This window comes from Cucurbita pepo, chromosome LG18, assembly GCF_002806865.2.
Source record: "Cucurbita pepo subsp. pepo cultivar mu-cu-16 chromosome LG18, ASM280686v2, whole genome shotgun sequence".
NCBI classification, from domain to species: Eukaryota; Viridiplantae; Streptophyta; class Magnoliopsida; order Cucurbitales; family Cucurbitaceae; genus Cucurbita; species Cucurbita pepo.
In genome coordinates this window covers 1,957,334-1,971,867 of record NC_036655.1, presented here as the reverse complement: position 1 = coordinate 1,971,867, position 14,534 = coordinate 1,957,334, and the positions used below count along the sequence as shown (strand labels likewise).

The following is a 14,534-nucleotide window of genomic DNA, read 5'->3' as shown; positions in this document are numbered from 1 at the left end:
AATAAGTCGCAAACCCAGATCAACTAATTGTTCTCTTCCGAAGAAATGAATCATCTAAATAATGAGTCATCATTGATATCGACACATTTGAGATCGCCAAATGTTCTGAAGTTCTACTATTCAATCCTTTTCCAGCAACCGCTGTCAAAAAAATAATCGCAGAAATCCAAACATTTATCTATCCATAGTACATTGAATGTACATAAATGGCTATAACAGAGTTTATGTTATTCGTATTAACAACTACTCTAGAGGAATTTTTATGCGGTGCGGAGAAACTAATCTAATTCGGAGTTGTTGATGTTTATACCGATCGATCATAGAAAAAAGTTTCTGATTCATTTTGATTAAGCTTCCTTCCTATTAATCTTGAAGTTCTTGAACCGATAAGGGGCTTTGGCTATTTTCATAAAACTCCAGCCGTACGAGTAGCTCTAGAAGCATGTGTACAAGCTCGTAATGAGGGACGTGATCTTGCTCGTGAGGGTATTTGCATCGATATACTTCTAATGTCGAATCGGGATCAACAAGGACAAAAATAAAGCATTGGGTCGAACTTTTCTTTGGTGTCAAGTAATCAAGTTGATTCCATGATTATAAGTTCATTCGATACCGGGTAGGGGCAAACAATTCTTAATTGTTGATACAAAAAATAAAACAATGGATTCAGTAGCCCGGGTTGCAACAAGGGCTCAGTGTAATTATGTTAATAAAAAATGCCTCCTCCAAATATTCAGGTCTTGGATTAATGATCAATTTGATTTTTCAGTTGCCGGCTCTCCTATCATCAGGTCACCAACTTTCTTGACCTCCAAACCGACATAGATGGGTAGGTAGAGAATACCTAGGGGCGCGAGACAACTCTCTCTAAGGAACTCGGCAAAATAGCCCCATAACTTCGGGAGAGGCTCGAATGGTACGATCCCTTCGTCACCCCAATGACAATTACTATCTTTATTACATGAGCTAAAACTTATTTGTTCTTGTTCATGGAGTAGCTTATTTCGTAAGAGGGGCCAAAGGAAGGGTACTCCAAAAGAAAAAATTGCAAAATTTGATCCATTTATCGAAACCAGTAGGTCCCAAACAATTCGAGCTAAAATTGATTAGTGCGAACCCATGGAAATACCCCTTTATCAACGAAAAATAGACACTAGGTAACTTTATTACACTGAAAAAACTGGTCGTTTTGATTCTTTGGAACAACTCGATGAATTTAGGCATTATGACACTAAGATTTCCAAGGTTTAGCCAAGACTTAGCTCTGGTCTTTCTACTAAGATAGAGAGCGGTAAAGAAAAGAAAATGAGAAAAGAGCCAATTGAAAAACAATAATCATGCTTCTAATCCTCCAATTATAAGATGATGTCGTTCAAAAATTGCAAATTGGGAATACAATTATAAAACAAAATACTGGCTCCAAAATGTAAAAATGAAATGACGGTCTAGAATGACCTCCAATGTGACCATATAGCTCTCGAACACTCCTCCACCCCGACTGGACGCTTGTGAACACCTGAACAAGAAAGATGAAAGAGGTGAGTATATAAATATAGTAAGTAATAAACTTGTAGGCTCTCATTGCATCTTTAACCTAAGAAGTTCAGACCTAGTCTCTACTAGTACTAGAGTATCTAGGGTGGCTCGAAGTTCCAAGCGGTACATTTAACTATTCATGAACAAACTCTAGGTACAAAGAGTGTAACAGGTTTTCTAGGTGACAAATCTCATCTGGGGAGTGAACTAGTTCTGAGAGAACTAGTTTTATGTTCTTAGACTTAGGTAGTTTGATATGCCTAAGAAAAATGTAACCTAAACCAAAAACACTTATTTGATATTCAAATAACTTAGCCCGTGGCTAAAGAAAAGGTAAGAACACTTAAGCCTAATGGTAAAGAAACACTCCAAGAGAAAGTAATAATCGAATTACGTTGTTGATCAAATATCTCAAGGCAGAAACACTTATTTGATATTCAAACCACTCCACAATCAAGATTGATCATGTCAAGTTTGAATGATTCTATACATGCAATCTAAATTACATAGAATTGAAAAGAAACTTAGCCATTGGCTAAAGGAAAGCACAAATGCTCTTTTTGCTACATTTTCCAAGCCTTCTTTATAAAGACAACATACGTGACTTTATATAGTCTCAAATTAACCTTCCATAAGGCATTCAAGAGTTGTAACTTTCATATTTTATGACCCTAATTACCCACTATGTACACTATGTAAATAAGCCTTATAATAAAAAAAGACATGAGTTGTAACTATCTAAGAAAAAATGATAATCCTCCCTAAATTATCATAACTCTAAATTATCATCCTCCCAAAATTTGTAACTATCTAAGAAAAAAATGAAGCTTTATTCTTCTTTAATGTGACATGAATTGCAACATTTTGTGATAATTTAAACAATATTCTCTTCACATCTTTTTTGAAGTTTATATTGCATGATTGATGCCTTAGTTCATATTATTCTCCACTTCCTTAAGAGGATTCGTCCTCGAATCTATTTGTGAACCGTTGATATGTTAATAAAATACAAAGGACCTTACAAAACTCTCTCACAATGAATACACTCAATAAATTTTAGGTCACTATATTTACACTCATTTACACAAATGAAGCTCTCATTCTCACCTCTCAAAATTTAGATTGGATTTTATACTTTTGGTCGATTAAAAACTAAATAAATAAATAATAAATTGAAAATAATGCAAAGAAGCAAAACGTTTAGATCTAAATTATCCAAAAAAAAAAAAAAAAAAAAAAAAACCCGATAAGGAATCAAACCAAGGGAAAGTTTTGGAACAGATTATGTAAAGAAAACTCATTTCTAAACTCGTGATTTGAATCACTCCACAAGATAGCTTGATTAAGACTACTTGAATGATCCTAGCATGCAAATCTAAACACAAGAAATGCAAAGGAACAAGTTCATGACTTAAGAAGTAGCAACTATCATTATAATATCCAAAATCTTCCTACTAAGGAATAACATGAATGACTATTTATAGCCTTAAAAATAAACCTTATAACATATGGTTAATTGAAAGGTGGTAACTTTTATGGCCATCAATACCAGAATGACCACTAACTAATTGTAACTTATAATCTTAAAGACAATTCTCTAATACTTAAAAATACAATAAAATCTTCTTAAATCTAAATCATCCATGGCATGATTAAGACACCATATTCCGTATCAAGACGTCTACTTGAGAAGGATTGGAAATGCCTCAAAATGTATTATAGGGGGGAGGCATGGTGTTGGCTCTCCACTACCACTGGGCCTTGTGGCCTAAGCGAGTTACCCTATGACCCATGCGTGTGTCATAGCGTGGGCGAGCGTTTCGAGACAAGTGTCTTAGGAAACTTCCTTTGAAATGGATTTTTCAACGACAGTACGGACGACATCGTTGTGCCGGTATTGTATCACAGCCCATATGTCAGAGGTTGAATTATGCACTCGCTATCTGCAACATATGTCGTAAATGTGTTAACGTGGACACAGGAGAGTCTGACGCTCGAGAGAAACTGAATGGATGGATGTTTGGGATATCTCGATGAGATGATCAACGCATGGGTTAGTTCCCAACAAATGTGTCTGAGCAAGCCTATGGTTGACGTGTCCCAAGACATGGGACGACATCATGACGTTGTTGGGAATCAAGATGACAATGAGATGCAACGTTGTTGTGTCGCACACAATTGGACATGCACGCACGAACAACGTGTGTGGTCGAACAAGCTTCAGTTCTACACAAGTGATATTCGGTTGGCAAAGGCAAACCTTGTGACGGTCTGACGAAGCCAAAAACCTGGGTGAAAAATATGCATGACTGGAACACGAGTTGGACAATATGGATAATTGTGGAATGTATTATGTAAGAAATTTAAAAAATTCCCCTATGATGAGATTGTTGATGAATGATGTTTTATATGCTTTCCCCTGTATTAGAAGATCTGTGCTCTTGATGATTGATGAATGTTATCGCCCCATTGAGCTTGTTTTGCTTGTACGCATGCATGATATAGTATGTGTTATCTCCAAGTGTTTGACTGTGTGTTCTCCCTATTGAGCATGCTTATCTGCATAAAGGTAGGGTGTTAGAGTTAGGTTGACTAAACAATGACCTAGGTCAGGACACCTCTAGAAGAATGAGCACGTTAGAATTGTGAGCGATGGTAAGAGGGTTTGGACCCAGTGATCACAGACTAAGAAAGACTCAAGGAACTAAATTATAATAGCGAGGAGTCAGAAGTCCGCGTTAAGCACCTAGCTGCCTTATAAACCTAATAGACCTCTTCAGCTCCAAGACATGACCAAGGCGAAGTTTAAATTATGAATTACACGCTTAGGTGATTGATAAGTATATCTCCCTAACAAAGCATGCATGAGAGAACTCAATTAAGATTAGGGTAGTACAACTAGTGCAGTTTGCATGCTGACCTAGGTCAAAACGTTACCAGTAGACCCTTCACCATAAGATGGTGTCTAGATCTTTGTGCACTTAGAGACTTGGAATAGCCTCAAAGAGAACTCAAGCGTTATGGAAATGAGATATGAGATTTAAACTACCTAGAACCCTTAAAAACCTAGTGAGCCTCCACGGTAGCTAACGACGACCAAGGTAGTTCTTCAAGTTGATAAAAGTGTGATGGTGTCTACCCTATCCACTCTGGTAATGAGCAAAGCACAAGCTGGCTAAGGTAGTGGGAGCTTTAACTTCGTGGAGTGGCTAGTGGCCTCCTGAACAGGACTAATGTGCTATAAACTCGTCCATGAGAGGGGAGTGTGGGACCACGTCGGATAGCCTAGTAGCGGGCCAGGACACAGGGATCGCATTCCCCAAGCTTAGGTGACTCTATGGTCTTGACAGATGGGCCAGCCAAACTCTCGTGGATGATGTTCAAACTAGAAATCACCATATTGTCTCATCAACATTTTATGAGGTCTCTCCTCAATTCAGGTTGCCAATCATTCACGGCGTAAGCAAAATAAGCTACCAAAGTAAAAGAGTAGAAAAATTGTAGCAATTCAGCAAGAGAAAGGTAGTCTCTAGGCCATTAACAGTTGGTACGATGTCAAAAGAGTTTTCACTTCCCTTTCCACTCTGGTACCAATACCATCGAACTAAGCCTAGACCGGTTAGGGGTGTGTGACTGATAGTTCAGTTTGATTATCCTGCGCAGCATATCCGTCTTGAAAGGGGACATAGAATTATGCAAGTAGTCTTAGAAGCTAGCAAGCACATGGGGGTTTCTCCCCCAACCTTGGGTGACTAGATGATCTTATCGGTATGGTTCGCCAGCTAACCTCCCATGGATGATGAGAGCAAGATAGCACACACCATGTTGTCACCACAAGAGAGAGTTTTATGAGGTAGTGCCTCGACCTAGGACACTAGTTACATTCTTCTTAGGCAGAGCAAGCTACCTAAGTCTAAGAACATAAAAGTAGTTCACCTCAGAGATGAAATTTGTCGCCTAGAGACCTGCAACGCCAGAGAACTACACCCTATGTACCCAGAGTGGGTCAGTGATAAATTAAAAGTACCGCTTGAAACTTCGAGCCACCCTAGATACTCAAGTAGTAGTAGAGAGTAGGTCTCAATGTCCTAGAGTCAAGAGTAAAGCCTATGGATACCTATTAGGTTAAGGACGCGATAAGAGTCTACAAGTAGGTTGCTACTGAGTATATATATATACTCAACCCTTTCCTCTTTCTTTTTCAGGTGTTAGCAAGCTACCAGTCAATGTGGAGGAGCGTTCGATAGCTATGTGGTCAGAGAGGGGAGTCGTTGCAGAGCGTTAGTCCACTTTTACATTTTGGAGTCTTTTATATTTTGTTTTATAATTGTATTCCCCGTTTGCAATTTTTGAACATCGTCTTCTGATTGGATTTAATTTTGTATTTAATTTTGATGTTATTGATTGTTTTTCTTAGTTAAATTTATCGAATTTTTATCTTTTATTTTTATTTGATTTTGCCTTCGTCTTTTTAGTCCCGGTCCGAGATCGGGAATTGGGTTGTGACAAAAATACTGTAGCATTGAATTAATTACTTGACAATGCGAAATCCATAATGCGAAAACCCTAATCGCCCATTTCAAAAAATCAATGAAAAAATTGAGTACTAGTCAATATTATGAAAAGTTATAGTGACAAAATCTAAAATGGTATAACTGGTGATATTTTGACGAGCTTTTAAAAAGTTTTGAAAATCTAATTTCTCATGCTAGACTTTTCTCATATATACAAGAAATAGTATTAAAACAAAATTAAGAAGAAAAAAAAAATCTTGTAGCTTTGAATTAATGACTTGAAAATATAAAACCCTAGCGCATAAACCCTAATCATTTCATTTCCATACAATGACGAAAAAACTTAGTTCCAGTTAATATGTTGAAATGTTATAGTGACGAAACTTAAAATTTGATGATTTTGAAACATGTTAGAATTAAAAACACAACAAATTAGTTTCACTGTCGAACCATTTTTGCAATATTTTTTATCGGTTATAATCGGCAAAACTTTGACGTGATCTTAAGAAGTTCCGGAATATATATAAGAAATAGAACTAGAGTAAAAATAAGGAAGAGAAAACACGTACCCATGAATTAATGGATTGTCAATGCACATTAATTCCAAAAATCAATGAAAAAATTTGATGATTTAAAAACATATGAGAAGTAAAAGCAAAATATATATATAGTTTAGCGGTTAGGCAGTTAGGCAATTTCTACAATATTTTTTGTCAAGTTACAACTGACGAAACTTTAACGTGGTTTTAAGCCGTTCCAAAAACCGTTATGATAATTTTTAGGCTTCTTTTTTTCTATACATAAGAAAAGTAGGATTGAAGTAGAGTCGCTGTTATACCAAAATTCTACCATCTTCTCCGTTCATAATTAACAAATTAAACATGTTTAGTTCTTCCTCCATTATACATAGACATGAACCAATATTTATTTAAGTATACTCAATAGTATTTTTTTTTTTAAGATGAATTAATCAATTTTTTTGTCACGTTGGATGAAATTTAATTTGAAATCCCAAAATTTCCAAATAGAATTTCGGCTAAAGCTCAGGACTTAGAACCAAGTTCTTTAAGACAGAATTTAGAACAGACGAACTCAAAACATTAAAACCAAGGTCCTTAGAAAAAATTAAAAAAAAAACTAAGAATTTAAGAACTTAGAACCGAACAAAGGTCCTTCATGTGGTTATAACTCACGATAAGAACTTAAGGCCAATGGTTTTCAAGACAAGAACCAAAATATCATCAAGAACAGTTGTACCTCTCTAAACATGATTAAAAACTTACAATTGGGCCACTTACTAAGTCTTGAGGTCACTTACTAAGTCTTGTACACACTCCATGTTTTCCATGATTGTCAGGCATCTAGGAGCTGGAGCCATAGACGAACCACACCCACCAAAACTATTTTTGATGTTTTAAAATGATTTTGTGAACCGTTCCCTTATTTATGAAAATATAAACTCTATTTTGAATAAACACATTGTTCTCTAATATGTTCGAGGAAACTTTTAAGTTTGTGATTGTTTTCCACTAAAATCTTTTAAAGGTATCTCATACATCATTGAAGTGTCAAATACTTTAATTTTTTTTTTTTAAAAAAGACCCACATCGTTCAATTCAGCGGCGGGAAAGCCTCACATCACTATAAATAGAACACAGTATCGTTCCAAGAAACTTACTTACCTGGACGAGGTTGATGGGCGATCAAGAAGGCTCATGGCCCAGATTGGTGACCTCCATTGCACACAAAGGAGGGGGTGCCCATCTAAGGTCTGCCCAATGCGGCAGAGCCTACGTCATTATTTGTGGCAGCGGGGGGCCTGCGTTCGCGCGGCCCCTTCCAATGCATCAGTTTCAACTATTCTTGCATATATGTCAATCTCCATATGAACAAGAATGCATGGTTATTGTGAATGTTTGATTAATCCACCACACCGCATATATGTCAATCTCCATATGAACAGGAATGCATATGGTTATTGTGAATGTTTGATTAATCCACCACACCTAGATGGTGTGAAAGTTATCTTATTTATAATCAAATAAATTACAAGGATATGAAAATAGTAATAAATGGAAATAACAATAAATAGAAAGCAAATATCTAATATTTGCCTTATAATAAAATATCAAATATAATATATACGGGAAAGTATAATTTATTACTAAATATCCTTAACAGTTATTATCTTTACTTTCACACTAATCTATAAATAATTACAAACCAAGTGAGTAGTTTCTACTGTGGGTTGAAAATGAGTAATTTTATTGTGGGTAGAAATAGTAGGTCGGGGTTGGGGGGTAGACTACATGGGTAACTTATTCAAGGTTAATAATTCTATTGTGTAGAAAACAGAGTAGAAAACTGTCGCAATTTCGTAAACCTGTCTCGAAAAGAGATTTGAGACTACACGTAAACCTGTCTCGAAAAGAGATTTGAGCGAGACTACAAATTGAGAGATGNTTTTTTTTTTTTTTTTTTTTTTTTTTTTTTTTTTTTTTAAGTCTTGGTATATTCTTGTTCTAACCTTCCATTGGGTATCTCTCTTAAAAGATTTTTCATCTCTCTTAAAAGATTTTTCAATGATGTCATTGAAGAGTTTCTTTAAAGTGATCAAATAAATCTTACCTAATCTTATTATCTGATAAGACAATTCTAATTCTCAGCCTGAAGATCTAAGTTTTTTTTAGAATAATAAAAATCTCAGTCTAATGATCTAAGTTTTTGNAAAAAAAAAAAAAAAAAAAAAAAAAAAAAAAAAAAAAAAAAAAAAAAATTAAGATATCCTTATCCAAAATTTGGATGAACTAAGAGATATGACTAAAATTAGATTATCACTAGATTGAATAGCTCAGATGCATCTACCACAACAATTGCTTGAAACATGGAAATGACAATGATGATGCATAAATTTCTAAGGGTAGAAGTCTCAACGTCATGACCTGATTTTCGAGGCTTCGAAAAACGGAATCGTGACTAAAAAGAAGAAAGAGAAAACAAATAAAATTGAAAAGAAAATTAAATAGAAGATAAAGTTCGATAAAATTTAAAAGAAGAGAAGAAAGTCAAGGACATCAAAATTAAATATAAAATCAAGGTCAAATGTTACCAATTGGAAATACAAATATACAAGAAAATACAAAAGACTCCAAATGTGAAAATGGACTGACGCTCCAGAACGACAAACACCTCCTTGCTTCGACTGGTTTGAAAAGAAAAAAAAAAGGAAAATGGGGTGAGTATAAAAATATACTCACTAAGCAACCTAGTTGTAGGCTCTTTTCGCATCATTATCTTTTAGTACGCATCCTTATCTTAGTATGCATCCACGGTCTTATTTCTGGGTTCTAGTGAGTGCAAATCAAGCTACAACTCTCTTTTCTGTATCTTAGGAGGCTTGTCCATCTTATGCAGTGGAATGCTTAGTGTCTTGAGGTGAGGCGTGACCTCACAAGTAAATCTGATGGGATCGTACGACTGGATCTGAATAAGTAACTCTGTCTGAACATCATCTATGGAGGTTAGCTAACAACCTTCCCATGGGACCATACATCCACTAAAATGGGGGGTTGCGATCTCCTATGTGTCGGTCAGCTACTAAGTCTTTCTATGTAGTTTCATGTTCCCCGCTCAGGGATGGATTTCTACGACCCAGGAGTCCTATTCAGAAGACCTCTTAGCTATCACCACTAGGTCGGGGCACCTGTCACACTTCTCTGTCCGGATTTGCCTAGCTCAACGATCTTAGTACCAAAGTTCTGTCTTGATGGTACAATATCGAAGCAGAGAGGGAAGTGGAGTTTCTGGTGAAACTATCCACACTGCTCAACTCTAGCGGACTACCTACAATTACCGTGGTGTCCTACTAGTCTTTCTAAGGCGGACTCTTGGTGGCTTAGACCTTGATTCATTCATCTCTAGGATTCTCATGCAAGGTCTCACAAACCTGTCATGATTTGGAATACTGAGTCTGGGCTGGCACTCGCCTCGCGGGCCTAAATGCACAGTTTTTTTATGTACCCCCATTCTAGAGTTTTGTCTAGCCTACTTAATCTCAAGCGCCCTAGTATACGCTCATAGTTTCTTCCTATTCAACAAGAAAGATAAAACAAGCAATCATGCAATGGAGTTAACATGCATCAATTCATGCAATATTAACAAACATACTCAACGGGAAGATAACGTTTATCTTCACCCACAGCGCAGATTTCACAAGTTTTCCTTTCTCCTCATGCATACATGCATTATCTGTAATAGCCCAAAAATAAATAAATAAGTAAATAAGTAAACAAAGAAAATAAATTATTAAAAAAAAGAAAAAAATGACCTTTAAAAACAAAATAATAAATAAACAAAAAAACAATCCTCCCCACTCGTCTCCACTTAATCTCTCATCCCTTTCCATCATCTCTCCTCAAACCAATTCTTGCCAATCTCAAGTCCCTCCAAAATGAAACAAAAAACAAAAATAGAAAACGAGAATGGCCCGTGCACATTCACTAGAAGAGAGATGGCAAAGAGAGATCTTGTCAGTTTCTTAAGGTATATATTAAATCTCTCTCTCTTTTAATATCAATTTCATTTTTAGAAAATCCAATGATATTTTAAATCTTGTGAATTATTGCAATTATTTAGGTTGTCAATAATCTTATATGAATGATAGTAAAAGAATAAACCAATGAATGGATTAAATTAAACACCAAGAATATAACTATTGACAGGGTAAAAGAAACATAAAGGAAATACAGAAACAAAGGCTAACAAAATCAAAGGAAAGAAAAATGAAATACAGAATCACAAAATATTAAATACTACTGGGAAATACAGCAAGAGATAGGGAGGGAAGACTAGACTGTTAATATAATTATAAAGAGAAAAAAAAAAAGGGAAACACAATAAAAATGTTAAAGGGTATTAAATAAATAGAAAATAGAATATCGGTAAAATATTAAAGGGTATTAAATGGTTTGATGAAAATAATACTATAACAAACCTATATAAATATTTCAAGACTTAACTCATGCAAAGACTCTAACGTTCGCATGAAGTATAACACATGGACCCATATAAATTAGAGAAACAATTTTGTAGAAGTTCAAACTTGGAACTGATGTCATGGTCTCACATAGGTTGACTTGGATTTCAATAGACTTTCATTAAGGATAACGTCGGGACATCAGCCTAAGCTAATCAGGTAAGTGGCCTTACTATCGACATAGTTATATTTGATGTTGACACGTGCCCCGTGGTTCTGCACATGTCATATATATTGATATGTGTGAATTGTCTGTGGATCAATATGCTTCTTATATGTTATGTATTTGTTGTGAATTGTATGATAATAATTACGGTACGATGTGTTTAATGATATGTTTGAGATAGGATACGAGAAGGATGCACAAAACGAAATGTAACGATAGGAGTAAGATACGTTAATGAAACGTTAAGGTTAGGTTGCATACCGGAGTGTTATGGATAGGAGAGATTGATGAAAGAATACGATTAGGTTATGGGTAGAAAGGGATAGGTTTGTGATAGATTGATGAAACAATAGCATTAGGATACGTTCCGGTGATGATATGACTAAGGTACATTCACATAACGATATGACTGTGATAGGTTAAGTGGCCCAGCGGTACATTCACATACCGGAGTGATATGACTGTGATAGGTNCATTTCTTAGATTTTAGATTAGTGTAGGGTGTTTTTACCTTTAATGTTTATTTTTTTTTAATATTTCGTTATGTTGTTTTAAATATGGTTTCGAACGATATGACCACGAAGTNTAAATACTACTGGGAAATACAGCAAGAGATAGGGAGGGAAGACTAGACTGTTAATATAATTATAAAGAGAAAAAAAAAAAGGGAAACACAATAAAAATGTTAAAGGGTATTAAATAAATAGAAAATAGAATATCGGTAAAATATTAAAGGGTATTAAATGGTTTGATGAAAATAATACTATAACAAACCTATATAAATATTTCAAGACTTAACTCATGCAAAGACTCTAACGTTCGCATGAAGTATAACACATGGACCCATATAAATTAGAGAAACAATTTTGTAGAAGTTCAAACTTGGAACTGATGTCATGGTCTCACATAGGTTGACTTGGATTTCAATAGACTTTCATTAAGGATAACGTCGGGACATCAGCCTAAGCTAATCAGGTAAGTGGCCTTACTATCGACATAGTTATATTTGATGTTGACACGTGCCCCGTGGTTCTGCACATGTCATATATATTGATATGTGTGAATTGTCTGTGGATCAATATGCTTCTTATATGTTATGTATTTGTTGTGAATTGTATGATAATAATTACGGTACGATGTGTTTAATGATATGTTTGAGATAGGATACGAGAAGGATGCACAAAACGAAATGTAACGATAGGAGTAAGATACGTTAATGAAACGTTAAGGTTAGGTTGCATACCGGAGTGTTATGGATAGGAGAGATTGATGAAAGAATACGATTAGGTTATGGGTAGAAAGGGATAGGTTTGTGATAGATTGATGAAACAATAGCATTAGGATACGTTCCGGTGATGATATGACTAAGGTACATTCACATAACGATATGACTGTGATAGGTTAAGTGGCCCAGCGGTACATTCACATACCGGAGTGATATGACTGTGATAGGTTAAGAATGTTAAGGCTATGATAAGTTAGGGAACGATATGACCACGAAGTGTTTATGATACGACATGTTTATGATACGATATATTGTGATGTGATATGTTATGTTTAGATTGTTTTGTGTGACCATTGAGGTAATTGTTGTATGAATTGCACGTTATGAAATGACATGTTAAAAGCATGAATCGCTATGTTATGTTTTCTAAATTGTATGTATACAACATGTTATGAATGACATGATATCACGATAAATGAAATGAAATATAACCTCGTTAGAATTATGCATGATATGAGAATTGGAAAATGAGAAAATATATAATATGAATGTAAAACGATAGCGGGGTTATATTTAATAATGTTGAAAATGGAAAAATATTGGGACCTCATGCATTATGTGTGCTCATCCATTGGGGGATACACTTATTTCATCACGATGGGCAAGGGTACGATCACTATGTTTTACATAATGCTGCTGGTAGGGGTATGATCATTTTGTTTTACATAATGCTGTCGTGGCGGTTACTAGTTCTAACGGATGTTTGGCGTAAGGAGCACCCAGAGTATGCTCGCCCGACAAGGAGAGTGGCCCAGCGGTGTGCGAATTGACTGGTGAGTCTATACTCGCACGTATGGGCTGTGTGTAGAGTATATGGTACTCATCCAAGTTACCCATTAGGACAGTACCGTAGGCAAATAGATTGAAAGGATAGGTCCCGTCATTGCATTCACATGTTCTTGCATTTAACCCCAATAGTGGGGTAACTTACCGACTATTTCTTTAAATACTGAAGAGATGTGCTACCACATTTTTCAGGTTAAGGCAATACATTCCTGTACGGTTGACGACGACATCGCAATTCGAGGCCATGACACATGCATAGGGTAGTGGTATTTATTTTCTTAGACTTAGGCTAGAATAGGATGTTTTTAGTTTAAACGTTTATTTATTTTATTTAATCTTTTGTTTTGTCGTTTTAAAGGTGTTTTCGAAACACGTAAGTCCATGGCTGTGTTTTAAGACAAAGGTTACGTTTTATGAAATTTAAATGAAGTCTTTTCGCACTCAATGTTCATGATATGTATACAGTAGCGACCTTAAATTAAGTAGAAAATTTCGAGTCGTTACATTATCACAATCTTAATCTAAACAGATACATATTCGTTCATATCTAGATTCCATTTATTTTCTTAATTATTTCATTTCCATGGTTTCCATACTCATATGCTAGGTTCGGCTAGCTAAGTATATCGGTATGGTAGCATACATGCTTATTCCAAGCGGTTCCTACAAGTACTGCTCGTGGGAATCCAAATGGCTACTTGTATGGTTGACGCGTGTCTTCCCAAGCTTGAGTTTCTTGACGGAGAGGGTTCCAAAAATTCTGAAATTTCATTGATAGGTCCTATTTCACATAATAATAGGGTAGTATCGAAATAGGGATGAAAAACAAGCAAATGGAGGCCGAAGGGAAGGAAAAATGATGACTCACGCGCCTACACGCACATCACACGCACTATGGAGGGTCCCTACGTGCGACTTCCATGCGCGGCTTTCCGCACAATCGTGGTGCAGATGGTCGGGTCGGAGCGTATGTTCGGTTGGTGCGTTCCTGGTTAGCGTGCGGAGCGTCGGTTCGGACTCGGGCCGACCCGAATCCTTGTGCCTAACACGTGTCACCTAGTGTGCAGGGCACGCCTCACAAGCCGGAATGCACTGTGTGTCTAACACCGATTCTGCCACGTGGCGGCGTCCCTTCTCTCTCTTGCGTGTGTTTCAATTTTCCAATCGTTAGGTGTTTTTGGGTTTTCAATCTATTTTCTTCGGAATTTTTTA

General features: G+C 36.0%; 1 non-coding gene across 1 annotated transcript; it reads left to right on the top strand.

Annotated features, from left to right (window-relative positions):
• The first annotated feature begins 7,724 nt into the window (after nucleotides 1-7,724).
• Nucleotides 7,725-7,890, top strand: LOC111780767. Its single transcript, XR_002812913.1, has one exon. It is a non-coding gene; the product is annotated as a U1 spliceosomal RNA (small nuclear RNA).
• Nucleotides 7,891-14,534: the final 6,644 nt, after the last annotated feature.